Source organism: Lissotriton helveticus, chromosome 4_1, assembly GCF_964261635.1.
Source record: "Lissotriton helveticus chromosome 4_1, aLisHel1.1, whole genome shotgun sequence".
NCBI classification, from domain to species: Eukaryota; Metazoa; Chordata; class Amphibia; order Caudata; family Salamandridae; genus Lissotriton; species Lissotriton helveticus.
In genome coordinates, this window is record NC_136063.1 from 744,898,761 (window position 1) to 744,925,444 (window position 26,684).

The window sequence follows — 26,684 nt, forward strand, 5'->3', positions numbered from 1 at the left end:
CGGCAGATGCTGACCCTTAGGTGACACGGTCTACTTGCTTGCAGGGGAACGGGTATTAGGGACTGGGATTTAAGGCCCGTGGCAGCCAAGACCAGTCTTTGCTGGTGTTTCCCTTAATTGAGCAAGAACAGATGCCCTGTCCCAGACTTGTTGGTATTTTAATTAAGCTGTCGTTCATTCATGAATGGCTTTTTCTGAGTATTCTGTTCCTGAGAGACTGGCAGTTCCTTCAAGTTGTTGTTTTTCAAGATCGTTCAATATTTTAACATGGGCTGGGTCATGATTTTTATGCCCCAGTTTTCCAATTGCTTGTTGTTTCTTTTCAAGGCCTCAACCATGGCTGGATTGGTGAAGATTAGCTCTGTAGTCTCACTGATCTTACTTGGTCCTTGGGTAAGGAAAGATACACTCTCAATGTCCGTTGTTTTTATCTTTTCTAGACCTGGAATGTTTGCGCAGAGTTTTAGGAGATTGCTGCGATTAAGAATACCCCACTTACCCTGTGAGACATATTCAGGGTACAGCAATATTATCAGTTCATCGTGGTTTATAGGTGGCAGATTTTTTTGGATGATTACCTCCTGTGGGTTCTGGGCCTTTGCTGGGTTTGGGGTTGTCTGTGCCTGGGTGTCCAAATCAACCTCCACCTGATTTGAGTTAGCCACCGTCTGCTGAGCTTTGCTCTCGATCAATGGTCTAGTTAGCATAGGTTTCATCTCTCTGTTATTGGTAAATTCAATTTTGCCTTGACATGCCGTGTGGCCTGATGCTGGCGTAATAGTATGTTTACTTATTTTAAGAGTTCCTTGGTTCATGTTGTTCAAACTTTTATTTGCCTTTTTACTCAATGGGGACTCTTTAAAGTTGAGTTCCCGATCTCTCTGTAATCCATAGTTTCCTTCACCGGCTTGTTGTCCTTGTGAGTGGTTAGAGCGCCAGCGTTGTTTTTGTTCCCTCATGTCCACGGGATTTAACAGATGGTCCATGAAGTGACCCATAATATCGTCAGGGTTAGTTTCGAAGTTGGTTTTACCTAGTATTACTGAACATGTGATATTTATGTTCAGGTTCTAACTCTGAGGTGGGATATTGGTCTCATGTTGATTGTCAATGTGAACTTCGGTATTCTGGCTTTCAGGCAGCAGCCACTGCTGAATGGAGCCATTATTATTGGATTTGTTTTTTCTCAGTTTGTTTAACTTTTTTTATTTGTTCTTGTTTTTTCGAGAAAGACGATAAATGTCTGGGCTTGCCGGCTTTGGCTTATTTGGAGTTCCGTGGTCGGCTGGTTTTTATTGCAATTTCTTCAGCTCTGCATAGATGGTCAGCCACTGCCCTTGTCGTTTTTTGCGAGGGTTCTTTGTCATTAGTTTGTGAATCTTTCGTGCTTGTGGACTCCTTGGTGTTTTGCTGGGAGTGTGAGATGTTCAGTTGCATGCTAACTTCTTTCTTAAGATCCTCGATTAGCGTATTCATTATCTCTGGAAGCTTTTCTAAGTTGTACAATATAGGACTGCAACCACAGCCCTCTTGTATGACTGTTGATGTTGTATTAGCCTGGGCTCTGTGTATCAGTGAATTCAAATGTTCCAGTTTGGAGTCCATCCCTGAAATCAGACTGGCAACTATTTGTAATATGTTTATTTGAGCGTCCAGTATGTCTGCATGCATTATTGCAGCGTTTGCCATTGAGATCAAAGCTTCATTGATTAGTGCTAAATGATTTTCAATTATCGAGGGCTTCTGCTCTTTTTCCACTCCCCCCTGATGTCATTTGAGATGTCATCAGTGATGTCATCAGTGATGTCACTGACCATGTCATGAATGATGTAATATGTGACATCATCAGCAGTGGATTGCGGGCGCGTGAGTTATGATTAGTACAACTAACTATAACAGGGGAATTCAATGTTTTTTTACGAGTGAAAATTCCAACTAACTATAACACCCCTGGAACCTGTGTTTTTTTCAGTGAATTTCTGAGGTTTTTTAAATGCTAATCCCTAACTATAACATGTTTGAAACCTATGTTTTTTTCAGTGATTTTCAAGGGTTTTTTAAATGATAATTCCCAACTATAACATGTATGAAACCTATGGTTTTTTCAGTGAATTTCAAAGGTTTTGTAAATGACAATTTTTAAATATATTTCTTCATATATTTGTTTTTTTATACTGATTTACAATTTTTTTTTAAACTATTTAATTTTTAGATATTTTATTTTTAGAATTACATTACATTATGTGGCCCCCCTTCCTTTTACTTTTTTTGGGCCTTGGACACCATCCCTTAGAGCCTGATCTGCAAATCTAAATATATATATATATTTTTTATAGGAAGGGGATTCCTATGGAAGAAAATACAAGGTACTTGAAAGTATACTTAGAATTACTTTTCAGGGTCAGTGCTGGGCTAAAAGATGCAGCACTGGTTTCTCTCCTGATAACAGGAGAGTAAATGGGAATTTGTCTTTCGGATGATTTTAGGTGAATATTTTATAGTTCCAAAACTCCACACTTAGAAGAATTTGCAAGTGAAACCAGTTAATGTTAGCCTATGAAAGGAAATTCCCTTAGCAGGTAAAGAGTGTTATCGTTACCTTTTCTTACTCAATGGTGCATCCTGCATCCAGCACTTCTGCATCTCCTCTAAACAGTTTAAAGAATGCAAATTACCAAAGACGCGCGGAAACCCACCTCTTTTTTTTAACATCCTTAGAATTAGGGTCCCTGGGGGTGCTTGTAGAACCCACTGAGCAGACCTAGAGGATCAGGGTATGTCTACCGTCCCCCTTTTAACGTTTGAAACACACATTTCACACGCTTCTTCAGCCTCCCAACGGTTCTTGTTTTGAATGTTAACAACCACTTGACAGCCAATTAGCCTTCAGCCCATGATCGGAAGGGTGCGCTTATTGTACAATGACAATAAGCGGAGTATCCGTATTCAATTTGTTTATGGGAAGGGGCCGCGTGGCCCCCATCCCGTGGCCAATTCCGAGCACCTGGATCCCCAGCCCCCGGGATATGGCTAATTATATATTATTATTTTATGGAGGAGGGCTGCATAGCCCCCCTCCTGAAGCCACCTCAAGGCCATGTGGACCCCATTCCCGTGGCATGGCCTTTTACTTTCATTTATTTTGGCCGTCACCATTGGGGACCGTAGCAGGGTCTTTAATTCTCCCACTGTTCTGCCGGCTCCACGCCTCCTGCGGGAGCCGGTGTTCTATCGACATCCGAACTCAGCGTCTGATTGGTAATGCGGGCACTCGGGCAATGCCCGAGGGGCTGATGTCCAGTTCCAGCTGTGGGTTGTTTTTTTTAGCAGCCTTGGGACGATTTGGCGGTTTCTGCATTATTCGGATGCCGCCAGTGGCCCAGTGTGTGCCTGAGTGGCCTTTCTGGAGGCAGATCAGCCTCAATTACTTCTCTTTTACCAATGAGCAGAGGTGTCATTCCCTTTCTCTCGCAGGGGCCGGCCCAATAACATATGCTTATTGAGCGGGGGCAGGGAGCATGACCAATAGAGGCCTCATTTGTATACAGGTTTGTATCACCGAGGCAAGCTAATCCGTGCATTTTTCTTAAACCCCCTTTTTTTTTATAAAACTTCGCCGAAGCAGTGCTTTGCCAAGGCAATATGCAAATGTGGGCCACTTTCTTTATCGTGCCCGGGCCAATTTTTTATCCCAATCCAACCCTGTCCGAACTCCATCTGTGTATGTACCCCCTAGGAGTTGCCTTCACTTTGCGCTTGCATGTTTGTGGTAGCGCATGCGTGTTAATGTTACGCATGCGCACAATACGTCCCACCGTCTGGCTATGCACCCCTAGCTTATTTCATTTTATTTGCGCATGCTCAATTACAACATGCCCAATCACAGCTCTCACACCCAGTGACATCATGCTCAACCAATCATCCTTCTGCAAAGCATTTATAACCTGCCAACCTTCTTGAACTTTTCCTATTCCGCAGTCACAGCCATTCATAGTGTTCGTATCCACGTCTTCGTAGGTGAGCATTTTTTTTAAGAGTAATTAAATTAATTAATCTGAACGATCTTTAAATACCATGTAAAGGCACATTTTTTTTCGATTTGACAATGTTGTTTTTAAGCATGCTTCCCTGCTTTTTTATATCGTTAAAGTTGACTTCGCAACTTTTGTTTCTGGGCAAATCACTAATCCTGCCGTGTTTCTTTAATTTGGCAAGCGCCACGTGGCCATTCACGCACCAGTGTGCTACGTGCTGTTCAAGTTAATGCAATGTAGTTTTTCTCGTGTAAATAGTGCGTCACGTGCCCCATGCATTGCAAAAGTAATATTTTCTGCAATAGTGTATTTTAGCATGATTTCCAGCTCTTATACCTCCAATATTTTGCCTTGTTAGGCGATGTTTCTGGGCAAATCACTTAATCCTGCCATCTTTAATTTTTTTAAGTAGTGCGCCACGTGCTACTTCCTCCCCATGCACTGCACATGTAATCGATTGGTCAATGTTGTATTTTAGCACGCCCTCCATGTTTTTAATAACGTTAAACTTGATTTGCTATCCTTTGTTCTGTGCAAATCACTAAATCCTGCCACGTTTCTTTAACTTGCCAAGCGACACGTGGCCGTTCCCACAGCAGTGTGCTAGGTGCTGTTCAACATAATGCGATGTAGTTTTTCTTGTGTAAGTAATGCGTCACGTGCCCCATGCATTGCAAAAGTCATGTTTTCGGCAATGGTGTATTTTAGCACAGTTTCCAGCTCTAAGCCTCAAATATCTTGCCTTAGTAGGCGTAGTTTCTGGGCAAATCACTTAATCCTGCCGTCTTTAATTTTTTAAAGTACTGCACCACGTGCTACTTCCTCCCCATGCACTGCACATGAAATCGATTTGTCAATGTTGTATTTTAGCATGCCCTCCAAGTTTTTTAATAACGTTAAACTTGATTTGCTATCCTTTGTTCTGTGCAAATCACTTAATCCTGCCACGTTTATTTAATTTGCCAAGCGCCATGAGGCTGTTCCCGCAGCAGTGTGCTACGTGCTGTGCAACATAATGTGATGTAGTTTTTATCATGTAAGTAGTGCGTCACGTGCCCAATGCATTGCAAAAGTCATGTTTTTGGCGATGGTGTATTTTACCACGGTTTCCAGCTCTAATACCTCAAATATCTTGCCTTAGTAGGCGATGTTTCTGGGTAAATCACTTAATCCTGCCGTCTTTAATTTTTTTAAGTACTGCGCCACGTGCTACTTCATCCCCATGCACTGCACATGTAATTGATTGGTCAATGTTGTATTTTAGCACGCTCTCCATGTTTTTTAATAACGTTAAAATTGATTTGCTTGATTTGTTCTGTGCAAATCTCTTAATCCTGCCACGTTTCTTTAATTTGCCAAGCACCACCACCCTCAAGCTCCGGGAATCACCACTCCTGGGAATTTGTGTATTACGGGAGGCAGACTGCGTGGCCCTCCGCCTGGTGCCCTAGAGGGCCCTGGATACTACTACGACCGGCTCCTGCAGTGTCCCGGGGTGCCTACACCCGGTATACTGCTGTTTGCTTTGGCAGAGCGGGAATTTCACGACTCGTGCCCTCCCATAGCTTACATAGTTTGCATTTTGAAAGAGAGAGCAGTGAAATCTGTTCTCACTTTCAAAATCCAAAGCAGATTGCATTTCCATATACAAATTAGCATCTACCCATGCAAAAAAGCAATACTGGCTCCCGAAGAACACAAAAGTTCATCACACAATGTTGCTAAAAAAACAGCAAGTTTGCTCGACTTCTCAATATACTACCTTATCCTACGTTATGTTATTTTCAATCACGTTCTGATAACCAATAAGAATCATACTTTTAAAAAACAGAAACATGCACCCTAGTTTTCTGTGTAGAATGTTTTCAAACACCCAATCATTTCTTTTCTGTTTTTATTTCACTTTTCCCCCAAACTCCCTTTGTCTATTCTAACATATGCCAAAGGCAGAAATGGAACTACTCCAATCTATTTTGTCCACAGATTGAGAAAGCTAGGAAAAATGTGAATAAATCTGTTTCTACTTTTCTCCGGGACTTTAGAATGGTGTCCATATACCACAAAAATATGCGTTTCAATATGCATGGCATCTATAGGAGAGATGCTGTACATTTTACAGATGAAGGGAACAGAGTCTTCCTCATGAACTTTAGACTCTGCATCGGTACTTACTTGTAAGTACTAAAATCTCTCAATAAACACAAGGGCTCTTTTTAGAGCCACCTACCAGCTATACACATAAGCTTGATGTATATCGCAAAAATACATGCCTCTTTTTTTCGGCGGCAACTTTTTTTTAAAAAGAAAAATACTATCTTACTTTTTTGGTCCTACGGGTCCTTATGTGAGCTTTCTCAGCGCAGCATGCTGACAACTTACTGGAGGGCACTCATAAAACTCGCAACAGCACTATTTGCCTGTGGCAGGAGTGGTTTGCTTTTCTGATGCTTGACATTCAGGAGAGTTAAAAAATCTTTAAACTCTAGAGTGGAGCACTCACAGTGCTAAAGTCATGTATATACGTTGAACAGTAACTGGCCATATCAAGAAAGGTTTGCAGCATGGTTACATATTGTACGGGAGAAGTGGAGGACAAGACCTTTACTTTATTTGGATCTGGAGTAATTTCCCCATCAGAAAAGATATGACCGAAAAACTTGAGTTTTGCTTAATGAAACTCATGTTTTTCTGCATTTAAAATTAGACCAGCATCATCAAGTGTACACCACACTGTTAGGGATTTACCATTTTCCTTATAGTCGGGCCCCAAAAATCAATAATATATCAATGTGATTGAAAGCATTTGTGACGGGCTCTATTCTGTGACAAATGAGTTCTACAGCCGAAACGAAGCCTCTTATATCTAAACAAACCAAAATGATTTGAAAGGGTAGTAATGTACATGCAATCTTCTTCCAGTATGAGTTAGTGGTACGCTTTTTTCAAATCGAGGTGGGAAAATACTTAGGCTCCATCCAGCTCAATTTGTTTTTCAACAGCCTTTGTGAACGAAACACAATTCAATGATTTTGTTGAGCAACAGGACGGATGTCTTCATTTATGTGAAGTTGCACTTTCATTGTCTCAAGTCTTCCTAGTTTATGAAACAAGGATAGAAACGTATTCACTATCTCGTTATAGACATTGACATCGTAGTTTACAGAAATCAGTCTCACATTAGCAGCAGTGCTGAAACCGAGTAAACATGCAGTCGAAGAAGTGCCTGACAGGACATGAATTGCTGCTTGTTCTTTCATTTTTTTATGCTTCACAGTTGCTATTAATGAACCTTGACTTCTCAGTGGTGTTGAAGCAGCCCACATATACACTTTGGTTTTTGACGGGGTTAAACAACACTCTGGAGACAGTTCATCGTGCTTTTCCACTGGCATAATGTTTATCGCCATGCCATAGTCTATGATGAAAGTTATGGAGCACCCATCACTCTCAGTGTGATTTTGGGACAGTGTTCAAATGAATTTCACACTGTCGTTGTCGATCTAGCTTCGACAGGGATTCTGCCTTGAATGCTAATCCTACATGCGCTCATCGTCCAGCAGTCCTTATTGATATCACACACCCATGTTCTTCACTGTCACTTCACAATGACAGTGACAAACCGTTATACAAGTAATTTGATGACAATCAACGTTGTTCAGTTTCTACTTGCCTCATCAGATGTTGCCTCTTAGCCTTGTGGATGAGGTAGCAACGTCTCTGAAATTTTCTGCCATCTATTTTTTTTCTCAACGTGACACACTTTATCTTTCCTCCATTTTGTTTTCTCGACATGACATATTTGATATTTCCCTCACCTTGCAAACCTCTACAAAATGGTTATCTTTCCACAGCCCCTGCATATCTATCCAATGGCGGGACATTTACATTGATGTGGGAAGGAAAATCCACATCAAAAGCACAAGTTCTTTTTCTTCGGAGACATTACTTTGTGACTTTGGGCCAGATGTAGGAGCCATTTACCGACCGGTAACGGCCGATTTCAGCCGTTACCGACTGGTAAATGGGTTTTCGGTATGTAGGGGCACATTTTTACAGAATCGGTAAATTTACCGATTCGGTAAATTTACAGATTCTGTAAAATACCGAATCGGTATTTTTACCGATTCGGGAAATCTCAGATGTAGGTGGGACTCTTCAGAGTCCCAAAGGCCCTACAAATTCGGTATTTTACCACCCAATCCAATTGGGTGTTAAAATACCGAATTCAGGTGTGCATGCACACCTATGCCATGTGACAGACAGACATGCCCTTAGGGCATGTCTGTGTGCCACATGGCGCACATGTCAATTTTTGGGGTGCCAGAGGGTGTCAAAGTGACACCCCCTGCACCCTTGCTAAAATCGGTATTTACCGATTCTGTAATTACAGAATCGGTATTTCCCATTTATTCCTATGGGCTTCAAAGCCCGTAGGAATCAATGGGAAATACCGAATCTGTAATTACAGAATCAGTAAATACCGAATACTACCGATTCGGTAATTCCACATCTGGAATTACCTACATCTCCCCCATTCATATTTACCGATTCATAAATACCGAATCGGTAAAATTCGGTATTTATGAATCGGTAAATACCACTTACCTACATCTAGCCCTAAGTTCCTTGTGTTTCGACTTACTTTTCATACTCAGCGCTGATTCATTTTGGGCCGTTTTGGCCTCCACATTAGAGGCTTGTCTGTCAGCTCTTTCTTACGCTCTAGCAGCCATAAGTATATGCTCCAAATGGAGTGTCTCTGTCAGCATTTTTCATTGGAAGGAATCAAAGACACAACCTTCAATGACTCTGAGAAGCATGTCATCTTCATCAATGAACTTGTTGAACTTGCAGCGTATGATTAATAAATCAAGTTTTTTTACACACTCATCCATTGTTTCATCTGTTCTCTGCCTTTCCTGAATGGAAATGCACTGTTAGTAGTTGACATTTGGCATTAGAATGAATTTGGTGTTTAACGCCTTTGATGATATGTCACTTCACCAATGTGTGGTATTTTCTTCATCACATCTTTGACTCCTTCACGTGCCAAAGTCTTCAGAAACATAATCATCAAAGGTTTGAATACAGGCAGTCCATCTGTCGAAGATATTGTGCTTTTTGAAGGTATTGAATGGTGGCCGTGGCTTTAGGAATGCGGCAGAATCATAACCTGTGATAGTTTTTGCTGTCAGGAGCAGAGCTTGCTCCGGCAGAGTCTGGTGTCCACTTGGACTGACACCTTACCAAACACTAGCCATGTGCTAACATATAGGTCAGCGGTTTTTCTTCTTGCATGGTTTCTTCACCCTTCTCACCTCTTTGCCTTGTACCTGGTTTCTACTGTCTTTAATGTTTCTTTGTTTTAGAAATGTTTTTAGCTTTTAACGCTTCCTTGCACACTTTGATCACAGCCTTTGGTGCTTCCCTGAATGAATGATGCCTCTGTGTTAGGATTTGGCACAGTATTTCTTGTCCTGGCTTTACTAGAAAGTTTATAGCTTTCAACAAACAAACTTTCTGTAAGGCCTTCACTTTCTTCACAAGCCTTGCCATGGCTGGAGTTGCGCTACATATGCCAACCACTGATTTTCACTTCGACTGAGGCACATATGGCACACACAAGCAGTTTCCTGGGCCATGGGAAACTCTCCAGGAGAGTACTCATGGTTCTTTAAGTTGAAGGGTTTGCATAATCCCCTATCTCATTGCCAGTTATAGGGTCCTAGCCATCCCAAGTACAGGCAAATGATCACATCTCACACCTTGCTTGGTATTGTGCGTCTTTATTCCTCAACATCTAATCATTTACTTCACATTCTACAACATGAATTCTATCCCTACACCCAATCCATTATGTCACTGTTCAAAGGAGTCCATCAGACACCAAAAGGGACCCATCATCTCAAACTCACAAGACACTTCATCTGAGTTTAAGTAGCGTGGTACTCACTGTAAAGTGCTTCAATGCCTCGTTATTGAAGACGTGGCAGAACTATTTGGGAGTGTTTTGGGGTGCAGGTTAAATGTAGACAAAATGTTATGAATTACATAGAGAATAGGATCGATCACCGCATTGCTAATTAAATGAATTACACAGATTTAATGCACACATCTTTACATAACTCTTACTATTGGAACAGATTTTCTTTAACAATGGTAGAAGATGTATTTTCATAAAAATGGTTTTACCAGCAAAGTATTTATATATATATATATATATTCCACTTGATCCCACTGCTTATTCCAAACTCCTTTAATAAAAAAATAATAATAATTGAATCCGTTGTGAATCAGTTTATATTTAACAGAAGCCCACATAGCAATCATGTTCCTAAAATTAGCACAAGATAAAGGGGGTTGGACATTACCAGATTTCAAATCTTATATTTGGACAGTCATCCTGCACAAATATTCTGTTTATAGTTGTAGATTGTAAATTGCGATATTTGGAAACGTATTGAATGAGAAGTGGAAAACATGCTAACTGTTCACTTGATATTTTGATGTTGGTTGTTTTAAAAGGGTTAGACTCAAGGTGATGACGGCTGTATATATAATATGTAATGCTCTTAGACGTACATTTCAGATTCGATGTATCAATAAATATACACTGTTGTGGGGTACTTTATAATTTCCTCATATTTTTACGGATACACAATGTTAGACATGGGCTCATCCAAGGATAATTAGGGTGGGTCATATAGTTCAATCCGCAATATTACAGTGTTTTTTCAGAACTGCAAAAGAAGCTTTTAATCTCTTAAAATACATTTGTGAAATATATTTAAATTAGGGATTACATTTATAAAATTGGGATAACTATTACTATTATTGTTTCAATACCCTTTCTACAGTTACTGGATGTATATGTGGGGAAGTTAACTGTGAGGCTCATTTATAATTCTGTTCTGTATCTTTTGAAAAGCGCAGACAAATGGTTAAATGTTGACAATGTGTAAGTATACAGGGCATTCAATTAGGGTCCTTCTAAATTTAGATGTACTAATTGAAGGGTCAGTATAATTAGGTGATCAATTGATTATATTATACACTTGTTGAGCTATATGAATGTAAAATGCTGGAACTCTCCAGATGCAGCCGGTGCTCTATGGAGCATGCATGCATTTGTGGAATGCCCACGCTTGTTGAATTACTGGTTATAAATTGCAGCTATATTATCTGGACTGTTTAATGTTGATATAATGGCAACAAATCAATGTGCTGTGTCAGGTACAGATGATGAGTTCCAAAAAATACCAGGAATTGGTATATTCTAATAATAATCTTGAGGCTATGCATAGCTCGATATTGGCGAGAGTAAAATCCGCCTATGATTGCACACAGGTGGGAATGGGTTTGTCATTGTTATCAGTTGGAAGCTGTTAATAATGAGAAAAAGGGAAGGGGCGTGGCTAAGCGCCCAAGACGGATGGACGCCTCGGGGTGAGGCTCCGTTTCCACCGAGGACTTTCGGCGGCCCTAGCCCTCCCTTGAAGACATGCTGCACCGCAAACGGCAGCGGAATACCTCAGGCATCTGAGCAGTCCCTCGCTGCTCTCCGGCTCTTCCTCCCCGCCCGGCAACTTTAATTCTGCATCGGTCGCGGCTTCACCAACGCCGCGACCGCCATCTTGATGCCTCTGCCGGCGCCTGCCTGAACAGCGCGCTCATCGCGCATTTTGCCTGTAGCAGCGGGCGTACTTCACCAAAACGTCCCAAAATTGCAGGAAATGACGGCGCTTCGCTGCCACATTGAAAGGTGACTTTATCTTCCCTATGGCACTATTTTTTTCGTTTTTATTCAATTTACAGCTATCTCCTCAGCTTTGGCGGCCATTTTGCGCTTTCTACTGACTCTACTGATCCACCATCTCTGCTATTCACTTGGTATTGCTCAGACTGCGCACATTTCTTTTTATTTTTTCTTGGCATGTCTTGGATTTAACTCCACCTCCTCCTATAACTCACTTTGTTGGTTTTTCCTCACTCCTGTGGTGTATATCCGCTCTACTCGCTCCTGGGGTTTCCTCCTCATTGCAGTCTACATGGCGGAGGGTCCTGGCAAAACCCCTAAACGCAACTTTGTTAAAAATTCAAAGCTATTTACTGCGTTGGCTCAATTAGAAGCCTCTGCGGGCTCCTCCGGTTGCGAATCTTCTCTCAATATGGATGCCCCCCTCCTGCCAGGAGCGAAAACTACTCCTAAGAGATTGAAACACAATCCTCCGTCTCCCCCGAAGTCACCATCTGCTATCTCCATGGAGCTCCTCCTTGAGGAAATACGGGCATTGCGCCCATTTATGGAGGAGACAAATTCAAAGCTTCAAATTCTGACTGACAACTGGTCGTTAATGGACACCAGAGTCTCTGCAGTGGAAAAGTCTGTGTCAACTCTCCAGGAAGCCGCTACCAAGTCGGTGCATATGGATATGAGACTTACAACCCTCCAGAAGCAAGTGGAGGACCTTGAAAACAGGAATAGGCGCAATAATCTCCGTCTTTACGGCCTGAAGGAAGGTTGCGAGGGGAGTGACGCCATTGCCTTCTTCAAGTCCTTCTTGCCCAAGCTCCTGCATCTTCCTGAAGGCACCTCTCTTAACATACAGCGCGCACATAGGCTTGGTAGAGCTCCCTCCAGTATTTCTCCTGAGACAAAACCAAGAGGTGTCATAATGTACTTTCTTGAATATACAGATCTGCTGAAGGTTCTTTTCGCAGCTAAAGCAATACCTCATTTGAAATGGTCGGATTCCACTTTGTTTATTGCCCAGGATTACGCCAAAGCTACTGCCTCTCGCCGCAAAGCATTTCTTGACATGAGAGCGGAACTGCGATCCATGGGAGCCAAATATGGACTTTTTCACCCCTGTTTATTCAAAGTCACTTATAACAACAAGACTATGACTTTTGAAGATCCTCTCAGACTTCGCAGTTTCCTCAATTCCTATGGTCCGGCTGATATGGAATTCTCTGGCCCTTCTTCTTCATTTCCACCGTGACTTTGTTGCCAGTATAGCCTGCCTTACCTAAAATTTATGATATTCTGTTGCTCTTATAACGTTATGTTCTTTTTTCCACAGGTTCCTCAGTTAATGTAGGACCTCTTTGGTCCCAGTTCATTCTCGTTTATTTGTATTCCCCAACTGCTCACTCCTGCGCTTTTTCCCGTTATCTAGCCGTTTGTTTGTTCTAATCTCACTGTTTTTCTTTTCCTCACAGATCATCTCATTGTGTTCCGCCATGGTCCTCCGGTGGAACGTCCCGTGACCCCGTTTGCCTGTCCTCCGTTGGTTGGCCTTTCCTCCCCCCTCACGTCTCCGTTACTTCCCTTCTGTTTCCTGTCCTTTGCCAACCCACCCCTCATCATTTTGTGTAAGTACTGCCCCATGTTTTCTCTTTCCATTGCTCACATGTCCCATGCATTACTGCTAGTTTTTGTCTTCACTGTTTCCTTGTTCTTACAGGTTCTTCTGAGCTCTATTTTCTTTCAACTACTCTTGCTTTGCTTTTCTTTTCTTTTTTTATCCTCTTTTCTCATTTTCCTTCAGGCATCATTTCTATTACTCTTCTGCCCCTTTTTCGGTCATTTCTACATATCATCTTTAACTCCTATTCTATCAACTCCTTTCCTTACTTTTTTCTCTCTTCAACACATTCCTATTATTTTCCCAACACGATTCTTTTCTCTTCTCATCGAATTTTTCTATCTCAAGCTCTCTCCTTTTAGCACTTCTCTGCATGTTTTCTTCCTCACACATTCCTACTTCTATTCCTTTTTTCATTTTTTCCCTCTCGAATTCTTTGAGGCTTCCCTTCACTTTTGCTCTGCACTATCCCCTTTCATATCTTCTTAATGTCAGTCCGTATTGTCTCTTGGAACGTTAAAGGTTTGCATTCGCCCATTAAGAGGCAAAAGATACTTTCTCATTTGGCTAAATTCAACGTTGACATTGCCTTTTTACAGGAAACCCACTTAACTGATAGTGAGGCTGCTAAACTCCGAAGAAGTTGGGTGGGTGCGGTTTTTTCCGCCCCTGGTGATGGCAAAAGAAATGGTGTTGTTTTGTTAATCCGTAAATCTTTTACTCATTCAGTGCTACATTCTGACTCTGACCCTGAGGGCAGGTGGTTATTTGTCAAACTTTCTTCTAAAGGTGTCCCTTTCTCTTTGCTTAATGTATATGCCCCCACAGGTGGGAATCCTATTTTTTGGAAAGCATTTGCCTCTCGTATCACTGATTGCATAGATGATAATTTCATTTTAGCAGGTGACTGCAACCTACCGTTAGACCCCTTTTTGGATAGGCGCTCCAAATCTCCATTTGCCCCTAATAAATCCCATAACCTTTTTACCCACGCCATCTCCCAACACAAATTAATTGATGCATGGCGACTTTGTCATCCAACCGACAAAGAATTTACGTTCTACTCCCCGGTCCATCACTCCCAATCCCGTATTGATTATATATTTCTTTCCCACCATATTTCCCAATCCCTGACCCAAGCGGAGATTGGTCCCATTGTTTTCTCTGATCACGCCCCTGTCCTGGTCAACATTGATTTTTTACCCAAATCTAGTGGTCCTAAACGATGGCGCTTCAACAATACCCTCCTAACTGATCCCAAATTTACCGCCTCCTTTATTGAATTCACTAATGAATTTTTTGTTATTAATGAGACTCCTTCCTTGCCTGCTCACACTGTCTGGGACGCTTTCAAGGCAGCTGCCAGAGACTTTATCCTTAGACATGTTGCGGCGAAACGTAAAATTGCTCGTCTTCGCACTAATGATCTTCTGTCTCAGATTAAACTCCTAGAGCACTCCTACTATACTTCTCATACTCAGGAGTCTTTGACAGCTCTCATCACTGCAAAAATGAGCTATAATAAACAATCCACTGATGATGCCTCCCTGTACCTCCTGAAATCCAGTTCGAAATTTTACGGTGGGAAAAATAAGGCGGGGAAAATTCTTGCCAATTATTTAAAAGTCAAACAAAACAAGTTGAATATTGAATCTGTTTTTGATGTCCATTCAGTATTGCAACACAAAGATGCTGACATCCTGGAGGTATTTTCTCACTTCTACTCTACACTTTATTCCTCTGGCACTCAACCCTCTGATCACTCTATTTCCACTTTCTTATCCAGCATACATCCTCCTTCCACCTTTCCTGTTGATTTGACCTCCCTTGAGACTCCCCTCACCATTCCCGAACTCCGCACTGCACTCCACTCACTTAAAAAGGATAAGGCTCCCGGCCCAGATGGCTTTACCGTCGAATTTTACCAACACTTTGCAAACCTTCTATTGCCCAAATTATTTCTCCTTCTTGATTCCTTCAAGACAAGCGATGCCTCCTTAGGCACTTTTTCGGATGCTTACATCTGCATCATACCGAAGGAGGGCAAGGATCATCAACACTGCAAGAACTACAGGCCAATCTCCCTTGTCAACATTGACTATAAAATATATGCTAAATCTTTGGCTATTAGACTTGATCCTTTCCTTCCAGATCTCCTCGGCCCTGAACAATCAGGTTTTGTTAAGGGTCGTTTTATCTCCGACAACACCAGACTCCTTTTTAATGTCTTATCTAAGTCCCCACGATTCAACGACTCCTTGGCTGCTATTGCCTTAGACGCCGAGAAGGCATTTGAGAGGGTAGAATGGTCATTTCTTTTTTCCGTGTTAAAATGGTTTGGATTTGGCCCCAATTTCATTTCCCTTATATCCCTCCTTTATGCAAACCCTAGAGCTGCGGTCTGTGCCAATGGTCTAATTTCTTCATTTTTCCGTCTTGGCAGAGGCGTCAGTCAAGGCTGTCCTCTCTCCCCATTTCTTTTTAATCTCGCCCTGGAACCTTTCTTATCCAGGATACGTCAAAACCCGAACATTCATGGCTTCCCTCTTGCTCGATCGCAAGTTAAATTAGCTGCCTATGCAGATGACATTTTACTTTTCCTTTCCAATCCATCTGTCTCCATCCCCGCTTTCCTCGCTGAAGTCCGCACTTATTCCCATCTCTCTGGTTATAAGCTCAATAGTGATAAGTGCGAAATCCTACCTCTCACCAAATTCACCTTTAAACCCGATTTTGCTGCATCCACTTTTACTTGGAGTCCAGCTCATATCAAGTATCTTGGTTTGCACATTACTCCTTCTGTCCCAGATACTATCTCGTTATGCCTTACCAAATGCTCTCAAAAATTGTCTGACCTTACTTCTAGATGGCACCCCCTATACCTTTCTTGGTGGGGCCGTCTTGACACTATTAAGATGATGCTGTCCCCAATTGTCCTCTACACCATTTCTAATTTACCGATTTCCATTCCTGCCAAATTTTTCACTAAAATAAACTCCATACTCTCTGTAGTCTTATGGTCTGGTAAGAAACCGCGTATGTCCTTATCGCGTCTCCGCCTCCCCAAATCGGAAGGCGGGGTTAACTTCCCAAATTTTCCTGCCTATCATAAAGCGTTCCTCCTGAAACAAGCAGCCGTTTGGCTTACAGATCCTACTGACCCCCTTCCTCTGTGGGCTAAACTTGAACGTCTTTCTCTTTCTCCTTTTACCTTTGCTGAATATTTATCCTTTTCTCGCAAGCCCCAATTCCTGTCCAGTCCAATTCATAAATATACCGCGAAAATACTTTTAGCCCTTACTCCAGCTCCTCCCTCTTCTATTACAGAACTTCTCGCCACTACGATTTGGTATAATAATAGTATTCTTATCAAATTGAAACCTTTCTACTGGAAAACTTGGCGACAGCGTGGTTTAATCTGGGTCTCCCAACTTTTCACTGGATCTGTCTTCACCCCTTTTCCGATTCTTCGTCAACTCTTCTCTCTCCCTGCCTCCTTTGTTCATAAATACACCCTACTCAAAAATGCAGTTATGTCTGCCTATGACTCTCTCTCTAACTCTAATTCGATTGTGACCCCTACTACTCCCGCCTCTTCTCTACGCACTCAACTACGCTCTAACCCATCAGCGTCCTCCATATATCACTCCTTTTACGATCCTCCATCACCTAGGCCTAAATCCAAAGTTGAGGAGCAATGGGAATCTGATCTCGATATCTCGTGGCCCACATCCTTGTGGGACAAAATATGGACTAAAATTCGCAAATCTTCCAGGGCTGCCTCTCTCACGCAAACCCTTTTTTTCATCTATAATCGCCTTTTGTACACGCCATCTCTCCTCCACAAGCGTTTTCCTCTGACCCTAGATCCTTGCTGGTCTTGCTCTCACCCCAATGCCACACTTTTTCATATGCTTTTCACATATCCTCCCACGCATGCCTTCTGGACTAAAGTCTGGAATCAAATCAATTCTATTTTCAATACCTCCATCCCCTTTTCTATCACTGACATTTTTCTTGGTTCACTTTCCTCTTCTTGGATTGATGTTGAAGCAAATGTTCATATTGTTGACTTATTATTGGCTGTTGCGTTTCAGCAAATTACTGTTAACTGGAAAGACTCCAAGGGCATTACTTTTAAAGCTTGGTGGTTCAATGTGTGTTACAATCACAGACTAGATACTGCATTTGTTTATCCCACTTCCCTGGCTCCGAAAAGGCTTGCGTTATGGCTCCCCATTACCCTTTACCTAGATGAATGTGCCAAGCGTTCCTTTCAACTATCCCCAGTCCAACAAGAAGTTTCGAAACCCCCTTGAACAACCTTTTGTTCCTTCTTATTTATTAATGTTTATTTATCTGCATATTTGTGCACTGCCTCTAATGTTATATAGCTTCAATGATTGTAATTTTTAAAGTTTTAGTCTCACTGTTTTCTACCTTTCCTTTCTCTCTTCCCTACCCTCCCTTTCTTCTTTGTCCCTCCCCCCATTTTCTTTCATCACACTTTTTATAATGTTCTCAGTTAATATCCATGCTATTCCTGGTTTTCTCTTTGTATACTATGCTGCCATTATTTGGATATCTTAATAAACTTTTCTTTGAACTAAAAAAAAAAATGAGAAAAAGGGAAAAAAGGCAAAGAAAAATGTTAATTAAATATAGGGACATTAAGAATGGTGGAAACAAAAGTAATGTAACAAATTATGGAAGGATATGATTGTACCTGTTGGCCCTAATATGTAAATGGAGTGTAAATTAGATATTTCTTCTTCTCCTAATATTCAATTAATAAAACAAGGAAGAATTAACTGCTGGAATAGAGAAGTGTACATAAGTAGAATCAGAATAAAGTCAAACAAACTGAGAAGTGTAAATAAGTAGAATCAGAATAAAGTCAAAATAATATACAGATAGTAAAGTAAACCAATGAAGCTACACAATGTCACTGAGGATCCTGCTATAGAGAACCATGCTGTAATTATTATCATTAATGTCCATGAAGACTGTGCCAGTGTCACCATCAGAACAAAAGGGGGTGGTGATGGACGGAGCATCTGAGCCAATCAAACACTCACACCCAGTCAAAAGATCTGGGTTTGATCCATCACCGTTCTTTAGCCCACTCTGCCACTCCAGTTCAGGCATGGCCGTATGCAAACCAGTCTGACCCTGTGCCTCATGGGAACAGTCCAGCCCGAACTGCCAAGCCATGCCTTCCCTGGACCGGAAACAAGCTTCCGAGGACCGGTTTCTGGCATTACAGCCGTCTTCAGCCTGGCTTGCTTGAATCCAGTGGCAAAGTGAGCAAGCGACTCACGTCTGAGCATACCCTGCCACACTTATGGCGGCCAAAGCAGTACAAAAGGGGGTGGTGATGGACGGAGCATCTGAGCCCATCAAACACTCACACCCAGTCAAAAGATCTGGGTTTGATCCATCACCATTCTTTAGCCCACTCTGCCACCCCAGTTCAGGCATGGCCATATGCAAATCAGTCTGTCCCTGTGCCTCATGGGAACAGTCCAGCCCGAACTGCCAAGCCATGCCTTCCCTGGACCGGGAACAAGCTTCCGAGGACCGGTTTCTGGCATTACAGCCGTCTTCAGCCCGGCTTGCTTGAATCCAGTGGCAAAGTGAGCAAGCGACTCACGTCTGAGCATACCCTGCCACACTTATGGCGGCCAAAGCAGTACAAAAGGGGGTGGTGATAGCCTGGCTGATGAGGATTATAAATCAGAAACCGGTCCCAGGATGCTTGTTTCCGGTCCAGGGAAGACATGGCTTGGCAGTTCGGGCTGGACTGTTCCCATGAGGCACAGGGTCAGACTGATTTGCATATGGCCATGTCTAAACTGGGGTGGCTGAGTGGGCTAAAGAAGGGTGATGGATTAAACCCAGATCAGTTGACTGGGGGTGAGTGTTTGATTTGCTCAAACGCTCCGTCCATCATCCCCTTTTGTATCGCTTTGTTCGCCCTAAGTGTGGCAGGGTATGCTCAGACGTGAGTCCCTTGCTCACTTGGCCACTGGATTCAAGATAGCCTGGCTGATGAGGATTATAAATGCGAAACCAGTCCCAGGATGCTTGTTTCCGGTCCAGGGAAGACATGGCTTGGCAGTTCAGGCTGGACTGTTCCCATGAGGCACAGGGTCAGACTGATTTGCATATGGCCATGTCTAAACTGGGGTGGCTGAGTGGGCTAAAGAATGGTGATGGATTAAACCCAGATCAGTTGACTTGGGATGAGTGTTTGATTTGCTCAAACGCTCCGTCCATCATCCTCTTTTGTATCGCTTTGTTCGCCCTAAGTGTGGCAGGGTATGCTCAGACGTGAGTCCCTTGCTCACTTGGCCACTGGATTCAAGATAGCCTGGCTGATGAGGATTATAAATCCGAAACCAGTCCCAGGATGCTTGTTTCCAGTCCAGGGAAGACATGGCTTGGCAGTTCGGGCTGGACTGTTCCCATGAGGCACAGGGTCAGACTGATTTGCATATGGCCATGTCTAAACTGGGGTGGCTGAGTGGGCTAAAGAATGGTGATGGATTAAACCCAGATCAGTTGACTGGGGGTGAGTGTTTGATTTGCTCAAACGCTCCGTCCATCATCCCCTTTTGTATCGCTTTGTTCGCCCTAAGTGTGGCAGGGTATGCTCAGACGTGAGTCCCTTGCTCACTTGGCCACTGGATTCAAGATAGCCTGGCTGATGAGGATTATAAATCCGAAACCGGTCCCAGGATGCTTGTTTCCGGTTCAGGGAAGACATGGCTTGGCAGTTCGGGCTGGACTGTTCCCATGAGGCACAGGGTCAGACTGATTTGTATATGTCTAAACTGGGGTGGCTGAGTGGGCTAAAGAATGGTGATGGATTAAACCCAGATCAGTTGACTGGGGGTGAGTGTTTGATTTGCTCAAACGCTCCGTCCATCATCCCCTTTTGTATCGCTTAGTGTCACCATCAGAGGCCTGTCTGCATTTTGTGAGTTGGCACTATTGTGGAAGCTCAAAGGGGTATTGTGGCTATTCAGCTTACCTAACAACTGAAAATGTGTGTGTGTTGTGTCTGTGTTTATGCTTGTATGATAACCGTGCATACAAGCAGTGTGGAGATATGGAGAGGGTGTAGCTAGACAACCATGAAATTATTTCTCTTTAGGCATATGAGACATGGAATGAGGGTTGGTATTTACTAGCTAACCCAAAGTACATGAGTGAGAACATCAGTTGGAAGCTGAGGGAGGGGAAGATTGAAGGTTTTGTGCATGACATGGTTGCTTGGACATGGCAGGTATAGTACAATCTAGACAAGTTCCCACCGACTTCGAGATTTGCTGGTCTTTAAGGGGACTTTTGTGATTTCACCTGTCACTCGCTCTTGCAGCACTATTGTATAGCAGTGGTGGCTGGCACGAATCCGGGGTGGTGGGATAAGGAGATATAAAAAAAGAAAAAAAGATTTACCTCCTTGCCGTGTCTCGCCTCCGTTGTCCCTCTGTCGCCTCTCCCAGCCAGAAAGAAATAGGAAGCACTAAGGCTCCCCTAAGTCTCTACCAGCGCTGCAATGCAGCTTTGTGATTGGTCTGAGCGCAGTGGTTCTGCTCTCAGCCAGGGACTGGGAGCCTCGGCATGTTATCTACAGAGGCTGTAGTGCAGCTTGGGTGGAGAACATGCAAAGTGCGCATGACTGTTTGGTCGCCCCAGTCAGTCATGCACACTTACAAGGTGTCACCACCTCTCCCCTGCTACTTTGTCCATAGAGCAGCCCTGACTGGCCTGCAAAGCTGCTGCAGCAGGATAAAATAAGATGATAATACCCTTGAGGTATTATCCTTTTATTCCATTTCTTTCGGTGCTGCAAAACAGAGCAGTGGGGAGACACTATCCTGCCTTAGCGGAGGAGCCGCCACTGTTGTACAGTATCTAGTTTTTTACTTCTTTCAATTTGTTCAATGGTTAAGTTATGTTGGATAATGCTATGTTATGTTCTGGTATGATGTGGTATGTTATGAAGGATGCAAAATCTAATTACTACCTTAATGTGGCTTCTTGGTGCAAACAACTGCAAAGGAGTTATTTGCATTTGTATTTTCGTACATCATTAACAATGTGCAACATGTTTGTATCACTTTTGATTACCCATGTACACACTGATATAATACTGTTGCTTTTAAAGCACGTTCCCTATGATGTGTGGAAGTGTTTATTCATTCCCCTACTTAACTAGGATTCAATATTTGTCTAGCATCCGTTTTTCTTCAAATGGATATCACCCTTGTCTTCCCCTGCACATTTCTAGACAATCAGAATCATATTTGATTATTTCCTCTATTATTGTTCATTATGGTTTCGTTAAATTTTCCCCGGCTCACACTCAAAACTGAAACTCTTACTTCAAAGCTTTAAGCTATCTCACTGTTCTCTATTCATTCATAATAGCTTGCGGTTATTCGTGTATCTTGTTTGATCCACTAACTCTGGATTGTATCAGCATAAAGTAAAGAGAGAGTAATTATTCATGTAGTAGGATAGGTCTTATGTGTTTAGGCAATATGATGCCTAATGGGACTCTGCTCGGATTCACAGTGAAAGAAACAGATTTGCTCATACCACTATGAAACTGGAGTTTTACTAGTGTCATATGTGACAATTATGTATAAAAATCCTTGATTTGGGGGGGTGAGCCTTAATACTTTCCTGAAGACTTAGGGCCATATGTATCAAGGAACCAATTTGCGATTCTGTAATTGCGATTTTTAAGAAATCGTTATTTCAGAATCGCAAAATGATATGTATCACGAAAATCGCAATTTTTTTGCGATTTCTTGATACTCCTTAATTGCGAATTCTCAAATTGCGAATTCGCAATTAAGGAATACTTTCCCATTCATTTCTATGGGCCAGGAGGCCCATAGGAAGGAATGGGAATTTTTTCTCAATTTGCGATTCGCAATTTGCTAATCGCAAATTGAGAATAATTTCAAGGGTGCAGGGGTGTCCAAAGGACACCCTGTTGCACCCCTGAAATAAGCATGGGTGCACATGTGGTGCACATACATGCCCTAAGGGCATGTATGTGTGTCACATGGCATTTTGAAAAATGCTGAAATGCGCATTTTTCAAGGAAATCGCAAATTACCACCAACTAGAAGTTGGTGGTAATTCGCGATTCGTTAAGGGCATTTTGGAATTTTTTTTGCTTAATACATTGCATTTAAAGAATTGCAAAATTTGCGATTCCTTAAATGCAATCGCAAAATAATGAATGGCAAATTTTTTGATTCCTTATTTTGCACCCAAATTCTTTCATACATACCATTTTGCGAAAATGAGTTCGCAAACGCCGGCGTTTGCGAACCCATTTGGCCTTGATAAATATGGCCCTTAGATGCTTCAGGGGATTCTGTCCGTGTCTCTATTGATTTTGCTGCCCACTTGGGACTTAACATAATTTTGATTAAAACTTGCTGTAATGAGCTATTTGCTGAGATCCTTCATGCATAAACTCTGTATCATCTTATTGTTAGGGCTGGAGTTTGCCAGGACCTTTTGATTTTTTTTTTAAATGATGTGCACTATGGTTACATAAAGTGACTTTCAGTCATCTCTCTATTAGTCTGTTGTGGTATTTACATTTGTCTTCCATCTACTACAGCATACAGCATGGGGGACTTGGTCAGCCTATTCAAGCCACCGGTTACCATCACTTTGAGTGACAGCATTTTGCTCTATGACAATGACTACATCTGCAGACAAGGTAGTTCCTGTCAGTACAGTGTTTTTATTTTTACTTTCTGATTACCTTAGAGCAGTCATTGTGTTTAAAGTCTGAGGTGAAAGCAGGATCTTTGTACCAGATGTGAGCACAAGCCACATTCCATTCTTTATTAGTTGCTGTCTGCTACAAATGTTGTTGTGAATTCCTTTTGAAGTCACCTTTGTTTATCTGGCTGCTGGTATTTCCCAGCATAGCAGACTGCATCTATTTGAAATCGTTCTGTATTAAGTTATTCTCTTTTTAATATGCATACAGTATGCATACAGTACACATACGAAAAGCTTCAATATACATGTGAATTCAGAAGTGGTGAAATCTTCAGAACAAGTTTATTTTGGACTCAATTTCACCAACTGTTCTTTAATAAACTTTGCCTACATAAGAAAATCAGCCTATCGTGTTTCATTTTATGCACTTGTAACACCATTTAAAATATGTTTCTTTCTTTCTTTCTTTTTTTCTTTCTTTCCTTCTATTCTTCCCTTTTACCTCTAGTACTTCCTTCCCTTACGTTGTCCTTTCTTTCTTCCCTCGTTTCTTTACATCTTCCCTTTTTTATTTCCTGCTTTCTTTTCATTTTTCCGTCCTGCTTTCTTTCAATCCTTCTTGCCTTCTTTCCTACTGTCTTTCCTGCCTTGTTTCATGCTTCCTTTTCTTCTTTCTTTTCTTTATTTCTTTCTTTATTGTCTGCTTTCTTTCTTTCCTTCTTTTCTTTTCTTTCCTTTTTTCTTTCTTTCTTTTCTTCTATTCATATGTCTTACTTTTTTACTTCTTTCTTTTCTTCTTTTTACCATTATTTATTATTTCTTTAACATCCCTTTTTCTTTCCATCTTTTGGTCTTTCTTCTCATGTTTCCTTCTTTCTTTGTTTCAGTTCTTTCTTCTTTTGTGCTTATTACTTTCGTTATTTCCTGTATCATTCTTTCCCTCTTCTTTTCTTTCTTCCTTCCTTTCTTTCTTCCTTCTTTCTTTCTTTCTCTCTCTTTTTTTCAATCTTTGCCTCCTCTGTGCTTTCCATCTTTCTAGGCTTATGTGCTTTTCCCTTTCTTCTTTTTTCCTTCTTTCCTTCTGTATTGCTTTCTTTCTATGTTCTTCTTTCTTTTCATTCTTTCTTTCTTTTCATTCTTTCAGTGCTTTCTTTTTTCCTATTTTTTTACATCTTTCTTTCTATCTTTCCTTATTTCTTCTAATTCTTCCTTCCTTATTTCTTTCTTTCCTTCTTTCTTTCTTTCTTTCTTTCTTTCTTTCTTTCTTTCTTCAAGAGACTTTAGGTCCGTGTTAGCCAAGAAATTTTGATTTTACTAAAATTATGTGAATGACAGAATTACTTAAATGTTTTTTGCAGCTGCACTTCATCTTTTCCGCTGTGTTTTTTTTTTGTGGTGTAATTTTTTAATGGCATTTCATATATACAAGAAAACAGATTTTAAGATGCTTGTCAATATAGAGAAATAGATGACGGCAATAATAAATAGAAAGACAAATATAACTCAATTGAAGAATAGCATGTGAGGAAGCAGTTGCAATTTAAAGATATTACACCAAATAAGATTAATACATTTGTACTAAAATATGAATAGTTGATTATATATTAATAAAATAGTAATCTAGCAGTTTGTTAGTGAATACTAGAACTATAGGATACTAAAATTTTACTATGCTAAATACGTACTTACATCCTCTGTTAAATAAAATAAATAAGTTAAACTATTAAAAGATAACGTTCCTTCAATAATACAATATCATAACTATATTAAAAATGTATGGGACATCAGCTACAAATAAACCATAATCCAGATAAAACAATGGAGGAGAGATAAAAGGAACTAAAAGGTTTGGTTGAAAATTCATTGAGGTGACTAACGTAAATTAGGTGTTGGAAATAGGCATAGGAACATCTTGTACTTATAAGAAAGGGGACCATACTTGAAAAAACATTTCAGAGTAATCTTGTATGTTCTATATAATTCTCTCATGTGAGGCAGTTTAAATCATTGAGGCTAACCAGTTCTCCTGGGATCGTGGAGATGGGGATTTCCATTGCCTTAATATGCAAATTTTAGCAGTAGTCAATGCTGTATACACAAGACGACTTGTGGCTTAGAGAGGATGGGAGATTCTCTTAGATCATGTAGCAAAATAGATGCTGGTGAGAGTGGTAAATGTCAAGGATCAGAGTTGTGTAGAACCTTGCCTATATAGGACCAATATGTTGTGACCATATGGAAATTTCATAAAATATGAACTATGTCACAGCCAGGGGCATTACATCTCCAGCAATTAGTATGTGATATTAAGACTGATTTGTGTAATTTTACTGGCGACCAATGCCAATCATGTAGAATTTTAAATAAACAGAATTTTAAGTAAGCCTCCCGAGCACCTTTATCTAAGTTTTCCAATATAGCCATCCATTGTTCATCATCATAGGAGATTCCTAGACGGGATTGGCACTTAAAACGAAGGTCATGGGATAAACGTTGTGAAAATCATGGTGTTATAAGCATTTTATATAAACCGGAGATAGCTCCTTTATGACTCCCCCAAGTGTGGGAGTAAGATACAATTGGTGAAATTGGTAATGTCCAGGGTTTTGTGCCTAAAGGGAGTTATTAAGTTGGAGATATTTATCCATTTGAGACAGGGGATGATTAAACTCATCTCCCAGTTGTGAAAAAAGATTTAAGATCTCCATTTTGAAGAATCTGATCTAATCTAGAGGCCTGGGGAGAATTTTCCCTTTAATTTGAATTCCATATTTATTCCGTATTGGGGCTTTTACATGTAACCGTGGATTAAAGACCAAGATACGGTGTGTTCTTTTCCATGTTTTATGCATTGCAGATATAATAGGATTACTGGGATCTAGACGGCTTATACCTGACCCATATAAAGCTGGAAGGCCTAGCTCAGTAGCAGCAGAAATCTTTCAATAAATACCCATTGAGGAGTATTAGAATTGTCTTGAAGCATGTATGTGAGTTGGGATAATTGTAATGCAAGGGAATAATGCTCTATCGAGGGAAGGCTGAGACCTCCATTGGAGTGATGCGCATTAAGTTTGATAATAGCTAAAAGGGGGTTTATGGAGCCCCATATAAAAGATTTTATCTTAGAATCTATGAGGCGTAGTGTGGGTAATGGGATGTGAAAAGGAAGCATTCTGAGAGTATAAAAAAAAGATGGAGGAGTAATCATTTTTACCTTTTGCACAATACCCCATAAAGACAAACCCAACACTTTCCATTTATCGAAATCCCTTTGCATTTGAATACGCAAGGGACTTATTTTATCTGTGACCATGGCCTCTGTACCCTTATTTACAAGAATATCTAGATATTTTAAACAAGAGGGTTGCCAATGAAAGGAATAATCTTGTATCGCAGATTTCGAGGTGCCAGCTGTTATAGGACGCGCTTCACTTTTGTCCCAATTGATTTTATACCCAGGAAAGGAAGAAATATTCTCAATAATTTGAAGCAGAGATTGTAATGATCTTGATAA